Source organism: Pristiophorus japonicus, chromosome 1 (genome assembly GCF_044704955.1).
Source record: "Pristiophorus japonicus isolate sPriJap1 chromosome 1, sPriJap1.hap1, whole genome shotgun sequence".
NCBI classification, from domain to species: Eukaryota; Metazoa; Chordata; class Chondrichthyes; family Pristiophoridae; genus Pristiophorus; species Pristiophorus japonicus.
In genome coordinates, this window is record NC_091977.1 from 415683585 (window position 1) to 415704817 (window position 21233).

General features: G+C 48.2%; 1 protein-coding gene across 1 annotated transcript in view; it reads right to left on the reverse strand.

Moving 5' to 3' along the window:
- The window catches only part of LOC139267383 (lipoxygenase homology domain-containing protein 1-like), a 496361-nt gene that overhangs the window by 66675 nt on the left and 408453 nt on the right, over positions 1-21233 (reverse strand). The window lies entirely within an intron of this gene.

The window sequence follows — 21233 nt, forward strand, 5'->3', positions numbered from 1 at the left end:
GGGGGGGTGGGGTGGTGGCAGTCGGGAGCAGATGTCGGATCGGGGGAGGGGGAGGAGGATGGAGGTCGGGTTGGTTTGGGTAGTGGAGGGGAGGGAGGGAGCGCAGGTGGGTTCGTGTCGGGTGCGGGGGGAGGGAGGTCAGGTTGGGTCGGGTCGGGTCCGGGTTGGGGGGGTCGGGAGCGCGTGTCGGGTCGAGGGAGGTGGTGGGAGGGAGGTCAGTTCAGTTCGGGTCGGCGGGGGGGGGGGGGGCGCTGGTCGGGTCCAGTTCGGGGGGTCCGGTCCGGTCCAGTATGGGGGTGGGGGTGGGGGGGGGAGCGGGAGTCGAGTCGGGTTGGGAGGAAGCAGGAGCTGGGCGTGGGAGGAGCCTTATGCACGCAGCCCCAGTGAGGCCATTGAGCCAGGGCTAGGGGCTGCGTGCTTCGGGCCCCGCCCACACAGTTTTGGGCGCCTGGAGCTACTGCACATGCGCGGCCACTGTAGCGCGCATGTGCAGAGGTCCCGGCACTGTTTTCAGCACAGGGACCTAGCTCCGTCCCCTACAGCTCGCGCTGTGCCGCGCCGAGGGCCAGAGGACCAGCAGGGAGCCGGAGAATCTGGAAGTTTTTTTTAGGCGCACTTTGTGGCACGAAAAACGGGCATCCAGGTCGGGGCTGCGCCGTTCTAGGCGCGGCCCGAAACTTGGGCCCTATGTTTCTGCTTTGTACTACACTATATTACACTGTAAGACTGATTTGCTTTGTCAAAAATTTGCTGCGAAAAAAAAACTTATCTTCCCCACTGTGGCTGTTTCTCTGCTGAGCTGGGTGATTCGATCTCCTGGTTTTTTTGCTTTGTTCGTCGCTGGTTTATGTGGTTTTGCATTTTCTCTGCTGCTTCTGATCTCCGGTGACCTCCAACTTCGCCATCATCCTTCTCCAACGCAACTGATTCTCATCACCACAGCAATCACCTCCATCCTCCAATTCTCTACCCTTCAAATAGCTTCTGGACTTTTCGCCTGCTACACCTATCTCTGAACTTGGACAACAGTTTATCAATGCTCTACGCTGACTCCATCCTACTCATGTCAATTTTTTCCCTCCACGGGACCTCTCACTTTAACTCTGGACTCTCTACTACTGTCACTAACCTATTCCCTGTTACTACGAGGAAATGTGCATTCCTATACATGCTATATAACCAGGCCTATGTAACTTGAGTTTTTCCCTGTCTCCATTTGCATGTGCATTTTTACTGCTGCATTGGACCTGAGCCATTCACTTCTATTTCTACTTCTTTCTACCCTTTTTTCTTTTCCCTCTATCCCTCCCTCCCTACGGTCGTCATGCTGTCTTTCATTTCTCCTCTCTCCGATACTCTGCCCTCCTAAATTCCTACCCCAACCCTTCATTACTTTCCGACCTTCCTCTGTCACTGTCCAAGGCTTGACTCCCTCTTAGATAAGCTTACAGCTTCCCTCTGTGCTTCTCTTGGCATCCTCCATAGGGCCCACCATGGAACTCGTTGCTGACTTCTCATGGTTAACAACCCCAACTATCACATCCTACTCTCTCACGGACCTTGCCATCCAGCTCACCCACGGAGGGCTAATCTTGCTAATCTCCTCTCCATCCAACTCACTTCTCCATGCGCTGACCCTTTGGCTGCTGGCAGTGGATCAGCGATCACCGATCGTCTCCCATCTCCCTGTAGAATGTCTGCTCACATGGGAACAAGGCCTTTGCCATCCATGAGCCCTGATGAAACTTGGCTGAGGGGTGATGACACATTACACTGAAATGAAGCCTCCCCGCCTGGTTATTCCTTCCTCCACTTGCCCCGCCCAGTCCGTCGTGGTGGCGGTGTGGCTCTCATCACCAAATCACACCTTGGTCTGTCCCGCTACTCCTCCGACACTTTCTCTTTCTTTGATCATTTCACCTTGTTCCACCCCTCTCACCTCTCATTGAATATTCTCATTCTCTACCGCCCACCCAAGTACGATAAAAATTTTATCAGCTAGATATCTCCACTGATTTCCTCCCTTAGCCTCTGCACCAAGCGATTTCTGATCCTCGGTGATTTCAACCTCCATCTTAATTCATTGTGCCCTCTCTCCTGAGTTCACTAACCTCCTATCCTCCCTTAATCTCTCCCTCCATGTGAAATACCCAACCCATATTCACAGCCACCCCCTTGACTTTGCCATCTCTCGTAGCCTCGCTATTAGCACCGTGTCAATTGCAGATAAGGCCATCTCTGACCACTTTCCCGTATCACTCTGCACCCACATCCCGCTTCCCCAACCTTCTTCCTTCTGTGTCTACCCCTGGAAAAAGCTTTCTTCAAACTCTCTTACAATTGCACTTATGAAATCCCAACTGTCCAGCCTTTGGCCCTCCATTCACCAAGACATTTCTGCAGCTACTGATTTGCTCAACCACACTCTCACCTCCACCTTTGATGCCCTAGTCCCTGTTAAAATCATTACTCTCTCACACCCTGGCCAATCCCCCTGGTACAGCCCTCATCTTCGCTCCCTCAAGTCCAAGGGACGCAGTTATGAACGGATATGGCAGCCATTCACTGCCAGATCTGGTTGGACCACATAAAGCATTATCGGGTCCTAATCTCGTCTGCCAAAACTGCTCACTATTCCAGAATCAGTTTGGAATGTGAAGATAATCCCTGGCTACTATTCTTTACTGCTAACAGTCTTCTTAATCCCCTCAACCCTGTCTCTTCCATGCTCAGCTCCAACAACAAGTGCGAGGAGCTCATGGACCTCTTTGTTTTTACGATTGAAATCATCCGTTCAGCTGCCTCTGCCATTTCCCTTCCTTCTTCTAGCTCTCTGGGCCAAACTTCCTCTAAGGTTCCCCCCTGTCCTAGCCCTGAACTTGCATCTTTCTTCAGTTTTTCTTCAATCTCCCCTCTTGACCTATCCATGCTCATCTTGTCCATGAGACCCACTCCCTGCTCCCTTGACCCTATTCCCACTAAACTGTTGACCACCCTACTTCCTTTTCTGGCTCTCATGTTAGCTAGCATTGTTAATGGTTCGCTCTCTTCAGGGATTGTTCCCCTCTCCTTCACATCTGCCGGCATCACCCCTCTCCTCAAAAAAACAACATTTGACCCCACATCCTCTCAAGGTACCGCCACAACTCCAACCTCCTTTTTTTCTCCAAAGTCTTTGAACGTGTTGCACCTTTCAAATCCGTGCACATTTTTCCCAGAGCTACATGTTTGAATCCCTCCAATCCGGTTTCCACCCCTGCCACAGTACCGAAACGGTTCTCATCAATGTCACAAATTACATTTTTGTAATTGTGACAAAGGTAAACTATCCCTCCTCATCCTACTCGACCTGTCTGCAGCTTTTGGTATGGTTTACCACTCCATCCTCCTCCAACGCCCCTGCACCATTGTCCAGCTGGGTGGGACTGCACTCGCCTAGTTTCATTCTTATCTATTCATTCGTAGCCAGAAAATCACCTGCAATGGCTTCTCTTCCCACTCCCACATCTTTACCTCTGGGGTCCCCGAAGGATCTATCCTTGGCCCCCTTCCTATTTCTCATCTATATGGTGCTCCTTGGCGATATCATCCAAAAATACGGTGTCAGTTTCCAAATGTATGTTGATAACATTCAGCTCTACCTCACCAGCACTTCTCTCGACCCATCCTTGGTCTGTAAATTGACAGACTGCTTGTCTGACATCTCCAATTAAATACTGGGAAGACCAAAGCCACAAACTCTGTTCCCAAGTCACCGAGTTCTTTCCTTTCCCTAGCATCTGTCTCGCAGTCTTGTTCACAATCTTGGTGTTATATTTGACCCTGAAATGAGCTTCCGACCACATATCCGCGACATAACTAAGACTGCCTATTTCCACCTTCATAGCATTACCCATCTCCACACCTGCCTCAGCTCATCTGCTGCTGAAACCCTCATCCATGCCTTTGTTACCTCTAGACTTGACTATGCCAACTGGCCTCCCACATTCTATCCTACATAAACTTGAGGTCATCTGAAACTCGACTGCCCGTGTCCTAACTTGCACCAAGTCCCGTTCACCCATCACCCCTGTGCTCGCTGACCTTCATTGGCCCCCAGTTAAGCAATGCTTTGATTTCAAAATCTCATCCTTGTTTACAAATCCCTCTATGGCCTTGCCCCTCCCTATCTCTGTAATCTCCTCCAGCTCCACAACTCCCCCACCAAGCTATCTGTTCTCCTCAAATTCTGCCCTCTTGAGCATCCCTGATTATAATCGCTCAACCACTGGTGGCCGTGCCTTCAGCTGCCTAGGCCCTAAGCTCTGAAACTCCCTCCCTAAAACACACCGCCTCTCTACCTCTCTTTCCTCCTTTAAGATGCTCCTTAAAACCTACCTCTTTGACCAAGCTTTTGGTCATCTATGGAGTTCGGTGTTAAATGTTTGTCTTATAACAATCCTGTGAAGTGCCTTGGGACATTTTACTATATTAAAGGCGCTATATAAATACAAGTTGTTGTTGTAAGAGTTAGATAGCTGTGGTAGAAAGTCTTTTTATCAAATTTTCGAGTGGAAAACCATTAAATGTGCTGCAATATAACGCTAAGGTACTCTTTTATGGATAAGTAGTCCTTTTTTTTCTTGTAATCTTTTCTGACTACAGGAGACAGTTAATTTACCTTATCTGTTCCAATTGATTTAGCTTCTTTCTACAAACAGATACAGCCAGCTTTATATAATTCAAAGGTTGCCGTGGTTTGTTTGGATTTTCATAACCAACACTAAAGGGCCGATGTTAATTTTGGGCGCGTATGGGATGGGTGGGTTGTGGGGTGGGAAGGACACCCTGTGGAGGCTTCAGTCTAGCCATTCCATTTTAACTCTCTGGTCTCAGTCATATACTACAGCAGTGTCTCCAGTCCAAAATAGCCGGGTGTGACATCAGGGTGAATGACGCAATCGCCCCACTCGAATAAGCCTTGGCAAATTGATGCAGTGCATCTTGTAGATGGTACACACTGCAGCCACAGTGCACTGGTGTTGGAGGGAGTGAAGGTGGTGAAACGGGGTGCCAATCAAGCATAGATTTAAAGTAATTGGTAGAAGGATTAGAGGGTTGTTGAGGAGAAATGTTTTCATCCAGAGAGTGGTGGGGGTCTGGAACTAACTGCCTGAAAGGGTGGTAGAGGCAGAAACACTCAACGCATTTAAAAATACTTGGATGTGCACTTGAAGTGCTGTAATTTACAGGGCTTCAGACCAAGATGTGGAAAGTGGGATTAGGCTGCATAGCTCTTTTGGCGAGCACAGACATGATGGGTTGAATGGTCTCCTTCTGTGCCGTAAATTTCTATGAATCTAAGTCTGTGACTTGGAAGGGAACTTGGAGGTGGTGAGGTTCCCATGTGCCTGCTGCCCTTGACCTTCTAGGTGGTAGAAATCACGGGTTTGGGAGATGCTGTCGAAGAAGCCTTGGCAAGTTGCTGCAGTGCATCTTGTAGATGGTACACACTGCAGCTACAGTGCGCTGGTGGTGGAAGGAGTGAATGTTTAAGGTGGTGGATTGTCAATCAAGCAGGCTGCCTTGTCCTGGATAGTGTCAAGATTCTTGAGTGCTGTTGGAGCTGCACTCATCCAGGTAAGTGGAGAGTATTCCATCACACTCTAGACTTTGGCCGAGTAGATGGTGGAAAGGCTTTGGAGAGTCAGGAGATCAGTCAATCATCGCAAAATACCCAGCACCTGACCCACTCTTGTCGCACAGTATATATGTGGCTGGTCCAGTTAAGTTTCTGGTCAATGGTGACCCCCCAGGATGTTGATGATAAGGTTTTCAATGATGGTAATGCCATTGGATGTCAAGGGAAGGTGGTTAGACTCTCGCTTGTTGGAGATGGTCATTACCTGGCACTTGTGTGGCATGAATGTTACTTGTTACTTATCAGTCCAAGCCTGAATGTTGTACAGGTCTTGCTGCATGCGGGCATGGACTGCTTCATTATCTGAGGAGCTGTGAATGGAACTGGACACTGTGCAATCATAAGCGTACATCCCCACTTCTGACTGTTTGATGGAGGGAAGGTCATTGATGAAGCAGCTGAAGATGGTTGGGTCTAGGACATTGCCCTGTGAACCTCTGATAGCGATTTCCTGGGTCTGAGATGATTGGCCTTCAACAACTACAACCATCTTTTTTTGTGCTCGGTAAGTTGTTTAAGGTAAATAATAATATTTGAAAAGGACATTAGCATGTTGGAGAGGTTCAAAGAAGAATGACAAGAATGGTCTGGGACGCAGGGCTTTAAATTACGAGATAAACTGATGTTGTATTCGTTGAAACAGGATTGAGAAAGGACATAATTTTAGACTTGCTGAGGGGCATAAATGATATAATAGAAATAAGCAATTTGACTTGGTTTTTGAATGCAGGACTAAAAAATACAGATTTTAAATGAATAAGCCTCAAGCAGAGTTGAAGTTTTTGCAGAGGAGTGGGACTAGACCCAGCAAAAGCAGTTTCTGCTGTTTCAATTAATTCCTTCAAAGAAAAGTGGGACAAATATCTGGTTGCAAATAGGATTGAACTTTACATTGCCATGTATTAACCGATATCATTATATTGCAGCAACACGCCTCAGACAGGTGTCTGTGGGTTGCTGTGGTATACTGTGCATTGATCATCGGTGCAGGTCACACTGAGGTCAGCCACAAAGGAGTTCTCTCAAATACTCGGATATACTTGCAGAGAGCCCCACTCTGTTTGTTTTTAATGTTGAGAGCATCTGCTTTCTCATTACAATGTTTTACAATACAGATAAGTAAAAATAGCAGGGTAATAATATTGGGAGTCAAAGTAGTGAAAGCTTTTAAAAATGTGTCAAAGATTACTTTCTAGATCAGAATGCTTCGAGCCAAACAAGCATTTCTTAATTTTGTTTTTGGAAACGAAATGGGGCAAATAACTGATGCAAGATTAAGAGAATAGTAGGGAAATATTGACTACAATATAGTTCAGATCAAGATAAAATAGAAAAAGATAATGTAGAGTAAAGGTAGGTGTGCGGGATTGTAAAAGGAATGAAAAGCGAGATCTGGCCCTAACTAATTTACCAGATAAGTTAAAAAATGGGTTGATGAATGAGAAGTGGGAAATCTTCAAATATGAGATGGATATAATACAAGATAAATATATTCCTATATAGTGAAAAAGGGGGTACATCAATGATCAACAGATAGAGGTCTGTGGATAAATGGACAGATCAAAACTAATTTGAAACTTAAAATGGGGGCATATGATAAAATTATGGCTAACAATATGAAAGATAATCGTGAGAAATATAAAAAAATGTAGTGGGATGGTTCAAAGGGAGAAGGTATGATCACTCGGAATTAAGGAGAGAGTTTAATTGTGGAGGATTAAGGTATAGCAGAGATATTAGGGGGAATTTTAATTTCCCAATGATGGGCAGGAGAGAGTTGGGGGGGTGAAATTGGAAAAATTTAAACCGGACCCCAACTCACCGTGAACGTACCTACTCCCGGTTTAACTGGTGTAGGTTTGGAGTCGGATGTGTAACCCACTCTGGAGAGATGGGTCAGTGATTTTAATACATTAATGAGGCTGCATTCCTCAGATTTTAGCAGGCTTTTAAATTTGACAGCTGTGGGCTGGGTTTCGAGGGCTCAGGAAACATGGCAGCTAAAACAAGACAGGAGCAGCCAGATCCAGTAGGTAAGTGCTTTCCAGGGGAAGCAGGAGAGCTTAATTCCTGGCCCCTCAAGTAAACCTGCGGCGATCTCTTCCCTCCCCTCCACTCCGTGATCTGATCTCTCCGCCCTGTTATCGATCTCTCCTTCCTGTGATCCTGTCTCTCCTCCAAGTGATCTCTTGGACCCCCCCACCACTGTGATCTTGCCCCACGCAATCGCCCCCTATGATTTGCCCACAACCACCACACACCGCCCCCCCCCCCCCCCCGTCCCTGGCACCGTGATCTCTCCCTCCATTCTTGCTGTCGCGCTCCGAGCCCCCCACCGACCTATGATTTTCTCAATGGACGGGGACCATCCCCAGTGGTCCTTGACTATTGCTGTATGCATGTATGTAAACCTCACCAATATGTAAGACTTGCCACTAGAGGGCACACCTGTGGGAGACCTGAGGGTCACCTGTGCACCCTGGGGCAAGGAGGTATAAAAGGTGATTCACCATGCTGTTTCTCCACTCTGGAGTCTGAACAAAGAGACTAAGGTCACAACAGTTTGAGCTTACAATACAGTCCTGTGGATTTATTCTGAACACAACAAATTGGCGGCGAGTAACGGATCACGAACTTTCATGCGGTAATGGCTGCCGTTGGTATTCTTGAGAGATTTGTTGAGAGTGATGATTGGGAGGCCTACGTTGAGTGCCTCGACCAGTACTTTGTGCCCAATGAACTGAACAAGGTTGAGACGGTGATCAAGCACAGGGCGATTCTCCTCACCGTTTGTGGGTCTTCGATATATGGCCTCCTCAAAAATCTGCTGGCACCGGTCAAACCAACGGACAAGTCTTACACAGAGCTGTGTACGCTGGTTCGGGTACACCTCAAGCCGAAGGAGAGCATCTTAATGGCCAGGTATCGCTTTTACATGCACCATCGCTCCGAGGGCTAGAATGTGGCGAGTTTTGTCGCCGACCTAAGACGCCTTGCGGACAGTGCGAATTTGCAGGATCCTTGGGGGAAATGTTGCGGGACTTTTTCATGCTTGGAATCGGCCACGAGGTCATTCTTCGCAAACTGCTGTCTGCCGAATATCTAGATCTGAGCAAGGCCATCATGATAGCCCAAGCCTTCATATCCACGAGCGATAACATGAAACAGATATCTTCACAGAATCGAAGCTCATCGGCAAGTACTGTGCATAAAATAATGTTTTCAGCAGGCAGAACTGTAAAGGGCAGGGCCCACATGACCATAGAGGCCAGACCTAGGCCTAGAGTGACTCACAGTTCACCGTGGGGCGTGAATGCATATCCATTAGCACCATGTTGGCGCTGCGGGGACAGTCATAGAGCTCATCAATGTCGATTCAAGCCCTATGTGTGCAAGGGTTGTGGACCAATGAGGTACCTCCAGCGAATGTGGAAACGACTTGTGACTCATCACGTGGCAGAGTCAGGAGAGGACGACCAATCCAGCGAGGATCACGCTTAACGAGCAGGAGAGGCAACTCAACCTGAGGATGAAGAGGAAATATATGGGATATACACCTTCACCACCAAAAGCCCTTCGATAATGTTAAAAGTTGAAGTCAATGGCACTCCAGTCTCCATGGAATTAGACACGGAGGCGACTCATCAGTTATGAGCCAGAAGGCATTCGAGAGGCTGTGGAGCAACAAAGCACAGCGACCCAAGCTGATCCCGATTCAGGCAAAGCTGCGCACCTACACCAAGGAACTGATACCAGTTATTGGTAGTGCGGACATAAGAGTATCCCATGAGGGAGCAGTGCACGATTTACCACTGTGGATTGTTTCAGGTGATGGACCATCGCTGCTTGGTAGAAGGTGGATGGGGAAGATTCGATGGAACTGGGAAGACCTCTGCATACCTTCTCCAGCGAACGACGTCTCCCCTGCTCAAAGGCTGAGCAAACGCCCACCTTCAGCTGAACCAGGCATCGAAGTGCAGATCCATTTGCAGATCCCCGAGGCACAGGCTGCTCATCACGACCACGAGGCGGTAAAGATCAACCGAGCAGCGGTACAGGCGCAATACCCACCACCCAAAGCCGACGACCTCTTTGCAATGATGGAAGATGCTCCAGGTCGACCATGCGGAGTGGGACTCTGGCCGGAATGATCCGAATGCATCTTCCCGACGTCAGAGGCAAAATCCCTGGGGAGGAAGATCGCGACAGTCGGCATCACGGACACAGACGAGAGTGCATCCAGACCACGGGACGAGAGTGCGTCCAGACCACGGGATGAGAGAGCGTCCAGACCACGGGATGGCGCCGAAACAGAACAGGGGCATATGTTGCCCAGCAAACAAGACAACTGGGTTTGGGGCAAAGGTAAAGGGATGGCCGCTGAGAAGACCAGGAACCCAGTACGTTCGAATAAGTTGTTTGCACTATGTAACCCGTTCTTTCGCGGCCAATGATGTACTATCATATGGGGTCGGAGGGATCTTACAACAAGCCAAAGTAGTGGGTGAACACCAACCGGTTGTATATGTATCTGACAATGTACTTGTAACAAGTGATGTGTTATCACACGGGTCGGGCATGTTGTACAGCAAGCCAAAGTAGCGGGCAAGCCCAACCGGTTGTACATGTATCCAATAAGTTAACCAAGGCTGTAGCTTGGGTTCACGGGACAAAAGAGACGTACCAAAGAGTGTCCCAATACTTGCTCGAGTCAGACAAGCTGCCCATCCCGCAGTTTTGGGGGAGCAGAGGCATTATAACCGATGCGTTGTTTTGAGAATGTCTAACACTGTCTGTGCACTGAAACATGATCCGTCACGGGCCAGGCACTGAGAACGGCGTTAATGCCCTCAGTTGGCTACGGTTGCCCACCATCGGGGTGGAAATGGCGCAGCCGGCAGACCTACTCGTTGTCATGGAAGTGTTAGAAAGTGAGGGGTCAACTGTAACGGCCCCCCAGTTTAGGACCTGGACCAACCAGGATTCCACGTTACTGCCTGCCAATGGTGAACCGCTAGACGGGATGTTACAGCTTATCCATCGTAAAGATGAAATGCTCATCCCATCTGATTGCCTCCTATGGGGCAACCCTGCAACGTTGTAAAGAAAGGCAGGGAGGCTACACACAGTCGGTGGTCCGGTGTCTGCATACCATGGCCCAGGATCCACGGAGACCACGAGGCCTCCCACCACTACTGAAAGTCCCAAGGCCATATTGGCCATCCTGGGCTTGCCAGACCTTAGAGTCAGTGACAATAGTCCGGAGCGGGCAGCCCAAATCACAAAGCCAAGCACCACACATGTCACGGTAGACTCCCTATAGACCCAGCTACCCGGGTGCTATGCAGTCACCAGACAGAATCACTCAGAATCGAGCCTTCCGTATGCTATCAGCAGAGAATGTACCATGAGCACACGGCTCCTTCACGCTACATCAGAATAAATGATGTAGACCATGTTCAGGGCCCCAGATGGGCCGCTAGCACTGTATTAGCCAAAGGGGGGGAATGGAGTGTGTATGATGAAAATAGAGCATTTGATTGTGAAACTAGGTACTGGGCAGACGCAGAAAGCATTTGAACCAGACCAAACTGCGAACTACAGATAACCAGACCACTGTGAAAGGACCTGGCCCCCAGCGACCCACTAACACAACCGACCTCGCTGTCAACAAAGAGGATGAACCCACCACGTCAGGACTTCAACTCAAGCGATCGATCCGGGGACGCGGGGTGCCAGATTGCCTCAACTTGCAAATAACTTGTACATAAGACTTTTGCGGGGGGAGTGATGTTATGTATGTATGTAAACCTCACCAATATGTAAGACTTGCCACTAGGGAGCACACCTGTGGGAGACCTAAGGGTCACCTGTGCACCCTGGGGCAAGCAGGTATAAAAGGTGATTCACCGTGCTGCTTCTCCACTCTGAAGTCTGAATACAGAGACCAAGGTCACAACAGTTTGAGCTTACAACACAGTTCTGTGGATTTATTCTGAACACAACAATTGCTTTGTCACCCCACAGACAGATAGAGTTCAGAAGTAGGCAGTGCAGGAATCCTCTGGCACTGTAGCACTCTCAAACTGATATTCAGCATTGAATAGTAGTGAGAGTGATGACACCTCAAAGGAGTGCAGTCTAAAGCCTGGCACCATGAGGCAAACGACTGCACATGAGGATGCAGAAAAAGTGTAGGAACGCAGTAGTAATTGGGGATTCAATAGTCAGGGGGACAGACAAGCAGTTCTGCTGCCACCGACATGAGAGTTGTATGGTATGTTGCCTCCCTGGTGCCAGGGTAAAGGAAATCATGGAGAGGGTGCAGAACATTCTGCAGGGAAAAGGGGAAGAGGAAGAAGTCATAGTCCATTTTGGATCCAATGACATAGGGAGGAAGAGAGTTGAGATCCTGCAGTCAGAGCTTATGGAGCTATAGAGGAAGTTAAAGAGCAGGACCTCAAAGGTAGTAATCTGCGGATTAGTCCCAGTGCCACGTGTCAGTGAGAGTAGAAATAGGAGGATATAGCATGTTAATGTGTAGCTAGAGACACGGTGCAGGAAGGAGGGCTTCAGATTCCTGGGACATTGGGCCAGTTCTGTGGCAGGAGAGGCCTGTTCAAGATTGACGGGTTGCACCTGAACAGAGCTGGGACCAATATCCTCGCAGTCAGTTTAAGTAGTGCTGTGGGGGTGGGTTTAAACTAATTCGCCAGGGGGTAGGGCACCAGAATGTAGTATTAAAAAGCAGAAACAAGGTGCACAGAGAACTGGGAGAGACAATCAGAGTTAGAAATAATACAGAATTAAGTGGAATCATAGAAAGTACAAAGAGGTCTAAGTTAGGTTTGGAGTGCGTGGGGTAGAAATTGCTCCCCGCCCAAAACGGGTTGCACGCACCATATTTGATTGTTTTTTGCCTCTTGAGTGACATTCTGCTTTTGGTTGTTTTTTTTACCTTGAATCCGGAAGTCGCTCTTAATGGGGGTGGTGGCAGCACTTGGGCGGATACAGGGCGTTGGCAACATCTCAGGGGCGGAAGTTGAGGGTGGTGCGGAGTGACCGCCGCGATGACATCATCATGGCGCTGCATCACCACGGCTCTCCCCTTCACTTAAAGGGGAGATCCTCCGCGATTTTACAACTTCGGCTCACTGGACCACCAGGGAGGGTTTTGGCCAAGCCAGCAGCCTGGCACCCAAGAGGGGTTGCCAGGCTGCCTGTTGGCAGCAGGCTGAACCCAGGGGCATAAATGTCAGGCTGACATGGGAAGAAACTGGTTTTGACACTGCCGGGCAAGCCAAAGATTTTAAGAGGGGAATGTCATCGTCGGGGTGGGAGGTGGGGGGGGGCGTAGATCGGCGGTGCACATGGTGATGATGGGCTTAGCATTGATTGCTAGCAGCAGAGCGGTGGGAGGGATCGGATCACCACCGGGAAAACTCGAGAGGGTTATCAGCAGCCATTTCATGAAAGGCCGGTGGCCATTCCACGCCGCAGTGTGGCCGCCTATTTGCGGTGGTAACAGGCCTTGAGGAGAGTGGCAATTTCGGCCCCTAAATGTGTGTAAATGCACGAACTGTGGTTAAAATGGTTGGTGAGCTGCAGGTACAAATAGCCACATGGGAATTTGATGTAATGGAGATAACTGAGACCTGGCTCAAAAAAGGGGAGGATTGGATGCTTAATATTCCTGGGTACATGGCATTCAGGAAAGATAGGGATGGGAAAAAAGGAGGAAGGGTTACCATTTTGATTAAGGAAAATATTACTGTGCTAGAAAGAGAGAATGGGGCCGAAATTGGTCAATGTTCCACCCACATCCGCCGAGGTCCTGCCGCAAATGTCCGGAACCGCCCAACTGTCGTTGAGGTTCCGCCCAGCGGAAGATTGGTGGGGAAGGGTTCTGCCGATGTCAGATCGTGCCGCCCACCCATGCCGGATGTTGGAAAAGTGCCATTTTCATCAGTTATGCTGCCCGCCAGAAGGACAGCTCGGGAAAAGCAGGTCTGACCTGGACGGCATTCAGCCAGCAGTGAGATCGGGTGGGAGGGAGGGAAAGGTGGACGGCATTCAGCCAGCAGTGAGATCAGGTGGGAGGGAGGGAGAGGTGGACGGCATTCGGCCAGCAGTGAGATCGGGTGGGAGGGAGGGAAAGGTGGACGGCAGTCAGGCAGCACGGAGAACGGGAGGCTGGTGATCTGATGGCAGTCGGGCAGCATGGAGAATGGGTGGGAGGGAGTGCTAGATGCCATCACATCACGGAAACCGGGCAGATGCTGCACGATATGAGTGGGACTGCTGGAAAAAAGTTAGGTGCATGTTGCATTAGTTTATTGCTGATGGTGATGTTTAAATTGGATGTCATAAAACCAACTGGAATGTATCTAAGCTGATGGAGGCTTTTTGGTTAGACCTTAGTGAAAGTCCTTCATTGAGAAGCCCAATGGCGAAGGGAAAATTATTATGAGTAACTGAAATGTGTTCAGCATGTCACATTTTGTACATCCAAGTTGATTCATTAATTGTGTCACACAATGTACTGCAATGTAACTGATGACCATGTCATCTCAGGGGTGGCACTCCTCCAATGCCACCTCTCTGCTCTCTAACCTCCAACTCTGTCCCCTGTAATGCCACCTCTCTGCCCTCTAACCTCCAACTCTCTCCTCTCCCCTCTCACACTCACAGGTGGAATAAAGTGCTCTCCTTTTATGCACATGCTCAGTTCCCCAATCAGTCTCCAAGGGCCACGAAACAATTACACGTCGGATCAAGGAAACTACAAAAAAAAACGAAATCTCGCCCTGATCCCTGAGTGGAGAGGCCTCCAACTGACACACAGTCGTGACGTCAGCCGCTGAGTCCCGCTTCCACCTGCTCCCGGCTGCCGACTGCCGCTCCCACAGCCGCCCACACAACGGAGCCAAAAATGGCTCCCGACGGGACCAAATTCGGGCTAATGCCCCTGAGGGATAAAGACAGAATCGATTTGGTTGGAGTTGAGAAACAATAAAGGAGCTATTACACAACAGAGGAGCAGATTTGCAAAGAAATTACTGAGAGGTGCAAAAACAATGAAGTATAAGGAGCAATGCAGAATAAAAATACTTAACTGGAGGAGGGATAATATCAGTGAATTGTGGAGGGATCTGGCCTGGGTAAATTGAAGTCCAATACGGGCAGGTAGAAATGTAGTGGAGCAATGGGAAGCCTTTAAAGAGAAGATGGTTCAGGTATAGTCTAGGTACATTCTAGGTAAGGCCGTGGTCCTTACCAACGGATCCATTACAGACCCAATTCACTTCCGGACCGGGGTCAAACAGGGCTGTGTCATCGCTCCAACCCTCTTCTCAATCTTCCTCGCTGCCATGCTCCATCTCACAATCAACAAGCTCCCCGCTGGAGTGGAACTAAACTACAGAACCAGTGGGAAACTGTTTAACCTACGCCGCCTCCAGGCCAGGTCCAAGATCACCCCAACCTCTGTCGTTGAGTTGCAGTATGCGGACGATGCCTGCATCTGCGCATATTCTGAGGCTGAACTCCAGGATATAGTCAATGTATTCACTGAGACATATGAAAGCATGGGCCTCACGCTTAACACCGTAAGACAAAGGTCCTTCACCAGCCTGTCATCGCCGCACAGCACTGCCTTCCAGTCATCAAGATCCACGGCGCCGCCCTGGACAACGTGGACCATTTCCCATATCTCGGGAGCCTTTTCTCAACAAATGCAGACAGTGATGCGGAGATTCAACATCACCTACAGTGCACCAGTGCAGCCTTTGGCCGTCTGAGGAAACTAGTGTTTGAAGACCAGGCCCTCAAATCTACCACCAAGCTCATGGTCTATAGAGTTGTAGTAATACCCGCCCTCCTGTATGGATCTGAGGCATGGACGATGTATAGAAGGCACTTCAAGTCGCTGTAGATATATCACCAACGATGTTTCCGTGAGATCCTGCAAATCCCCTGGGAGGACAGGTGCACCAACGTGAGTGTCCTTGACCAGGCTAATATCCCCAGTATTGAAGCACTGACCACACTCCATCAGCTTCGCTGGGCAGGCCACATAGTTCGCATGCCAGACACAAGACTCCCGAAGCAAATGTTTTATGCGGAGCTCCTTCATGGTAAACGTGCCAAAGGAGGACAGCGGAAACATTATAAGGACACCCTCAAAGCCTTCCTGGTAAAGTGCGACATCACCACTGACACCTGGGAGACCCTGGCCGAAGACCGCCCGAGGTGGAGAAAGTGCATCCTGGAGGGTGTTGAGCTCTTCCAGTCTCAACGCAATGAGCATGAAGAGGCCAAGCAGGCAGCGGAAGGAGTGCGCGGCAAACCAGCCCCACCGACTCCTTCCCTCGATGAATGTCTGTCCCACCTGTAACAGGGTCTGTGGCTCTCATATCGGGCTGTTCAGCCATCAAAGAACTCACTTTGGGAGTGGAAGCAAGTCTTCCTCGATTCCGAGGGACTGCCTATGAATGGAGGTACATTCCCACATCGACCTTATACAGTTGCAGCAACACCTCCCTGCTTTTGTACTCCATCCCTTTCGCAATGAAGGCCAACATTCCATTTGCCTTCCTGATTACCTGCTGCACCTGCATATTAATCTTTTGGGATTCATGCACAAGGACCCCCAGGTCCCTCTGCACCACAGCATGTTGTAATTTCTCCCCATTCAAATAATATTCCCTTTTACTGTTTTTTTTCCCAAGGTCCGAAGTCCGAGGTCCCTCTGTTCTTCCACACCTCTCAGTATCCTCCCATTTATTGTGTATTCCCTTGCCCGTGTTGCCCCTCCTAAAATACATTACCTCACACTTTTCCAGATTGAATTTAATTTGCCACTTTTCTGCCCAACTGACCAGTTCATTGATATCTTCCTGCAGTCTAGAGCTTTCCTTCTCACTGTCAACCACGCGGTCAAATTTGTATCATCTGCAAATTTCTTTATCATGCCCCCTACATTTAAGTCTAAGGGCTAGAGTTTCCATTATTTTGGCATGCATAACGCCCACTTAATGTCCATTTTAATGCTGAAATGAGGTGTAACGCCCAGATATTGCCCATTTAGCCACAAAATGGAAACTGACGCCCATTTTTCGGACACTTATCGCCGAGCGTTACTTTCGGCATGTATGTAACGCCGGGAAAAAATAATACTGCCTGCCCACTTTTTTGGGGTGGAATCATCAGAATGGGTGAAACTAACGCCCATAATATCTCCTAGCGTTACTTTCAGCACGTAATTAACGCCGAGATTCAATAATACCGACCGCCCACTTTTTTTTGTCGTAAAGATCAAATTTGCCGAAAATAACACCCAGTACATCACCCAGCGTCGCTTTCACCACCTCGCACACATCTCGCCCACAATGTCGCTCGCCCAAAACACCGCTCTGAAAAAGTGGAACTGTTCTGAACTAATCACAGCGGTGTGGATGCCATTTTTTAATTTGCAGGTCGCTTCATTGAAAAGACTGCTTTTACTTTGGGCGAGTTTGGATTGACTCTGGAGTTCTTCTCAGGTGATGTGACCATCTGAACAGACATCTTTTCAGACTGTGGACAATTGGGTTTTATTGTAGGTGTTTTTTAGTGTTGACATTTATTGCTTATGAACAATCGGCATTATACTTTTCTTGGAATGGGGCCAGCCATTTCTCAGCCTGCATCGATTACTATGCAGATGCCTCAGAGTGCAAATGGCACAATGTCTAATGCACAGCATTAAGTGCCCAATCTAAGACATGCCAGACTAAGGAGGAGGTCCAGACCATACACACCACGCACTTGGAGTGTGGGCAGATACTGCAGGAGCGACGAGGTCGGGGCGAAGGAGCGGAGAGAAACTGTGGAGGGATGTGATCGGGGCCCAGGGGAGAGGCGTGAGTTCGGGGCCAGGGGCCCAGGGGCAGCACGGGCCAGCCCACACTGTGATATGTGTGCACACTAGGTCTGTGCAGCAGAGCAGGTCCCAGTCGTCTTGGGTAATCCTTGCCACTGGACCAAGACCTAGCTCTGTCAAGCCTGTGTGGTGGCTGGTGTGCAACTGCCACCACACGTTAAAAAAATCCATGCACAGGCATCTTCCACCCTTCACGATGTAGTTCAGGACCTGGAATATTAGGTCCTTCATTGAAACATCTATGAACTTATCCTTTTTTTAGCATGGGAGCAAGTCATCCTCGTTTCGAGGGACCGCCTATGGACAATTTTAAAGGAGGTGCAAGAACGGAGTGACTTGAGGGTGCTTGTGCACAAATCTTTGAAGGTGGCAGGACAGGTTAACAAAGCAGTTAATAAAGTATATGGAATTCTAGGCTTTATAAACAAACTAGAGTTCAAAAGCCAGGAGGTTATGCTAAAACTGTAAAAAAAACACGAGTTCAGCCCCAGCTAAAGTACTGTGTCCAATTCTGGGCACCACACTTTAGGAAGGACGTGAAGGCTTTGGAGAGGGTACTGAAGAGATTTCCGAGAATGGTTCCAGAATTGAGGGACTACAGTTATGTAGATAGACTAAAGAATCTGGGGTTGTTCTCCTTGGAGCAGAGAAGGCTGGTGATTTGATAGCGGCGTTTAAAATCATGAAGCATTTAGATAGAGTAAATAAAGAGAAACTGTTCCCAATGGCTGAAGGGTCGATAATGAGTAAGCACAGATTTAAGGTGATTGGCAAAAGAACCAGAGGCAACATGAGGAAAAATGAGTGGTTAAGATTTGGAATGCACTACCTGATAAGGTGGTGGATACAGATTCAATAGTCGTCTTCAAAACAGATTTGGATGAATACTTGAAGGAGAAATAAATTCTCCCTGTAGCCTTATATTTTCCTTTCCTTCAAATGTTTATCTACAGTCATTTTCCAACATTCCATTGACTCTGGATCAGTTCCTATCGAGTGGAGGGTAGCCAATGTAACCCCACTTTTTAAAAAAGGAGGGAGAGAGAAAGCAGGGAATTATAGACCGGTCAGCCTGACCTCAGTAGTGGGTAAAATGATGGAATCAATTATTAAGGATGTCATAGCAGCGCATTTGGAAAATGGTGACATGATAGGTCCAAGTCAGCATGGATTTGTAAAAGGGAGATCATGCTTGACAAATCTTCTGGAATTTTTTGAGGATGTTTCCAATAAAGTGGACAAAGGAGTACCAGTTGATGTGGTATATTTGGACTTTCAGAAGGCTTTCGACAAGGTCCCACACAGGAGATTAATGTGCAAAGTTAAAGCACATGGGATTGGGGGTAGTGTGCTGACGTGGATTGAGAACTGGTTGTCAGACAGGAAGCAAAGAGTAGGAGTAAATGGGTACTTTTCGGAATGGCAGGCAGTGACTAGTGGGGTACCGCAGGGTTCTGTGCTGGGGCCCCAGCTGTTTACATTGTACATTAATGATTTAGACGAGGGGATTAAATGTAGTATCTCCAAATTTGCGGATGACACTAAGTTGGGTGGCAGTGTGAGCTGCGAGGAGGATGCTATGAGGCTACAGAGTGACTTGGATAGGTTAGGTGAGTGGGCAAATGCGTGGCAGATGAAGTATAATGTGGATAAATGTGAGGTTATCCACTTTGGTGGTAAAAACAGAGAGACAGACTATTATCTGAATGGTGACAGATTAGGAAAAGGGAAGGTGCAACGAGACCTGGGTGTCATGGTACATCAGTCATTGAAGGTTGGCATGCAGGTACAGCAGGCGGTTAAGAAAGCAAATGGCATGTTGGCCTTCATAGCGAGGGGATTTGAGTACAGGGGCAGGGAGGTGTTGCTACAGTTGTACAGGGCCTTGGTGAGGCCACACCTGGAGTATTGTGTACAGTTTTGGTCTCCTAACTTGAGGAAGGACATACTTGCTGTTGAGGGAGTGCAGCGAAGATTCACCAGACTGATTCCCGGGATGGTGGGACTGACCTATCAAGAAAGACTGAATCAACTGGGCTTGTATTCACTGGAGTTCAGAAGAGTGAGAGGGGACCTCATAGAAACGTTTAAAATTCTGACGGGTTTGGACAGGTTGGATGCAGGAAGAATGTTCCCAATGTTGGGGAAGTCCAGAACCAGGGGTCACAGTCTAAGGATAAGGGGTAAGCCATTTAGGACCGAGATAAGGAGAAACTTCTTCACCCAGAGAGTGGTGAACCTGTGGAATTCTCTACCACAGGAAGTAGTTGAGGCCAATTCACTAAATATATTCAAAAGGGAGTTAGATGAAGTCCTTACTACTCGGGGGATCAAGGGGTATGGCGTGAAAGCAGGAAGTGGGTACTGAAGTTTCATGTTCAGCCATGAACTCGTTGAATGGCGGTGCAGGCTAGAAGGGCTGAATGGCCTGCTCCTGCACCTATTTTCTATGTTTCTATGTCCCTTAAAAATGCAATGGTCTCTGTCTCAGCTATTCCTTGTGTCAAAGTGTTCCATGCTCGAACAATTTTCTCTTAACTTCTTTCGTCACTCTTTTAGTGATCATTTTCAACTGATGACCCTTCATCACTGACTCCCCAACCACAGGAAATAGACTTTCCCTGTTCACTCTATGATACCTCTTCTCTGCTATCTGTGATGAGGCCAATAGCTCCATCATCTTCCACCACTTCTCTTCCATGGTTCATCTCCTATATCCTTTCAGAGTTTAATTCCCATGTGTTCCATCATAGTCAACACTTCTTTTTTCATTAAAGACTCCTCTGACATAGCCCAAGGTTCCATCCTTGTAATATGATCCACTGCATAAGACCAACTTCCATATGTATGCTGATGATATCAAGCTTTACAACTCTATCATCGCTCTGAACCTCCTAGCTGTTGTTGTGCTGACTATCCAATTTCAAATCATTAATGAACCACACTTCCCTCCAGAAAGACCAAAGCCATCCTGATCAGTTCTCATCAGAAATTCCACTCACTATCCTCCAACTACATTCTTCTCTCTGGCTGTCCATTCAGACTAAACCCAATAATCTACAATCTTGAAGTACTGCTCAACCCTGAGCTTCATATCCGACATCACCAAGATCAAAATATTGCCTATCTCACCCTTGTCTCTGTCACCTCCACACTAGATTTCTCTAATGTTCTCCATGCTAATATGCTGAGTTGCACCCTTCATAAACTCCAACTCCTCCATGACTCCTGCATCCTATCCTCTACTAAGTCCCACTCATCCTTCACTCTTGTCTTTGCCAACCTTCACAGGCTCCCCATCTCCCAAAGCATTGATCTTAAAATTCTCACTTATGACATTTCTCTACATGGCTTTTCTCCACCCTACCTCTGCAACTTCCTCTAGCATTACATCTCAACTTGACTCTCTGGGGTCAATTTTTACTTTTATCAGCTGACGTTAATAGGGCAGTAATGGGCTCAAAATGGGACCGGTAGCCTTAACATCCCATTAACACCGATGAGGAGGCCAGCCATATTTTGAAAGAGGACCACTATTATCTCAGGCAGTAAGCCCCTTTTAATAGGAAAATCAGGATCAAGAACCTCCTCAAAACCTAGCCCTTCAACTTCATCATTGATCACCTCCCT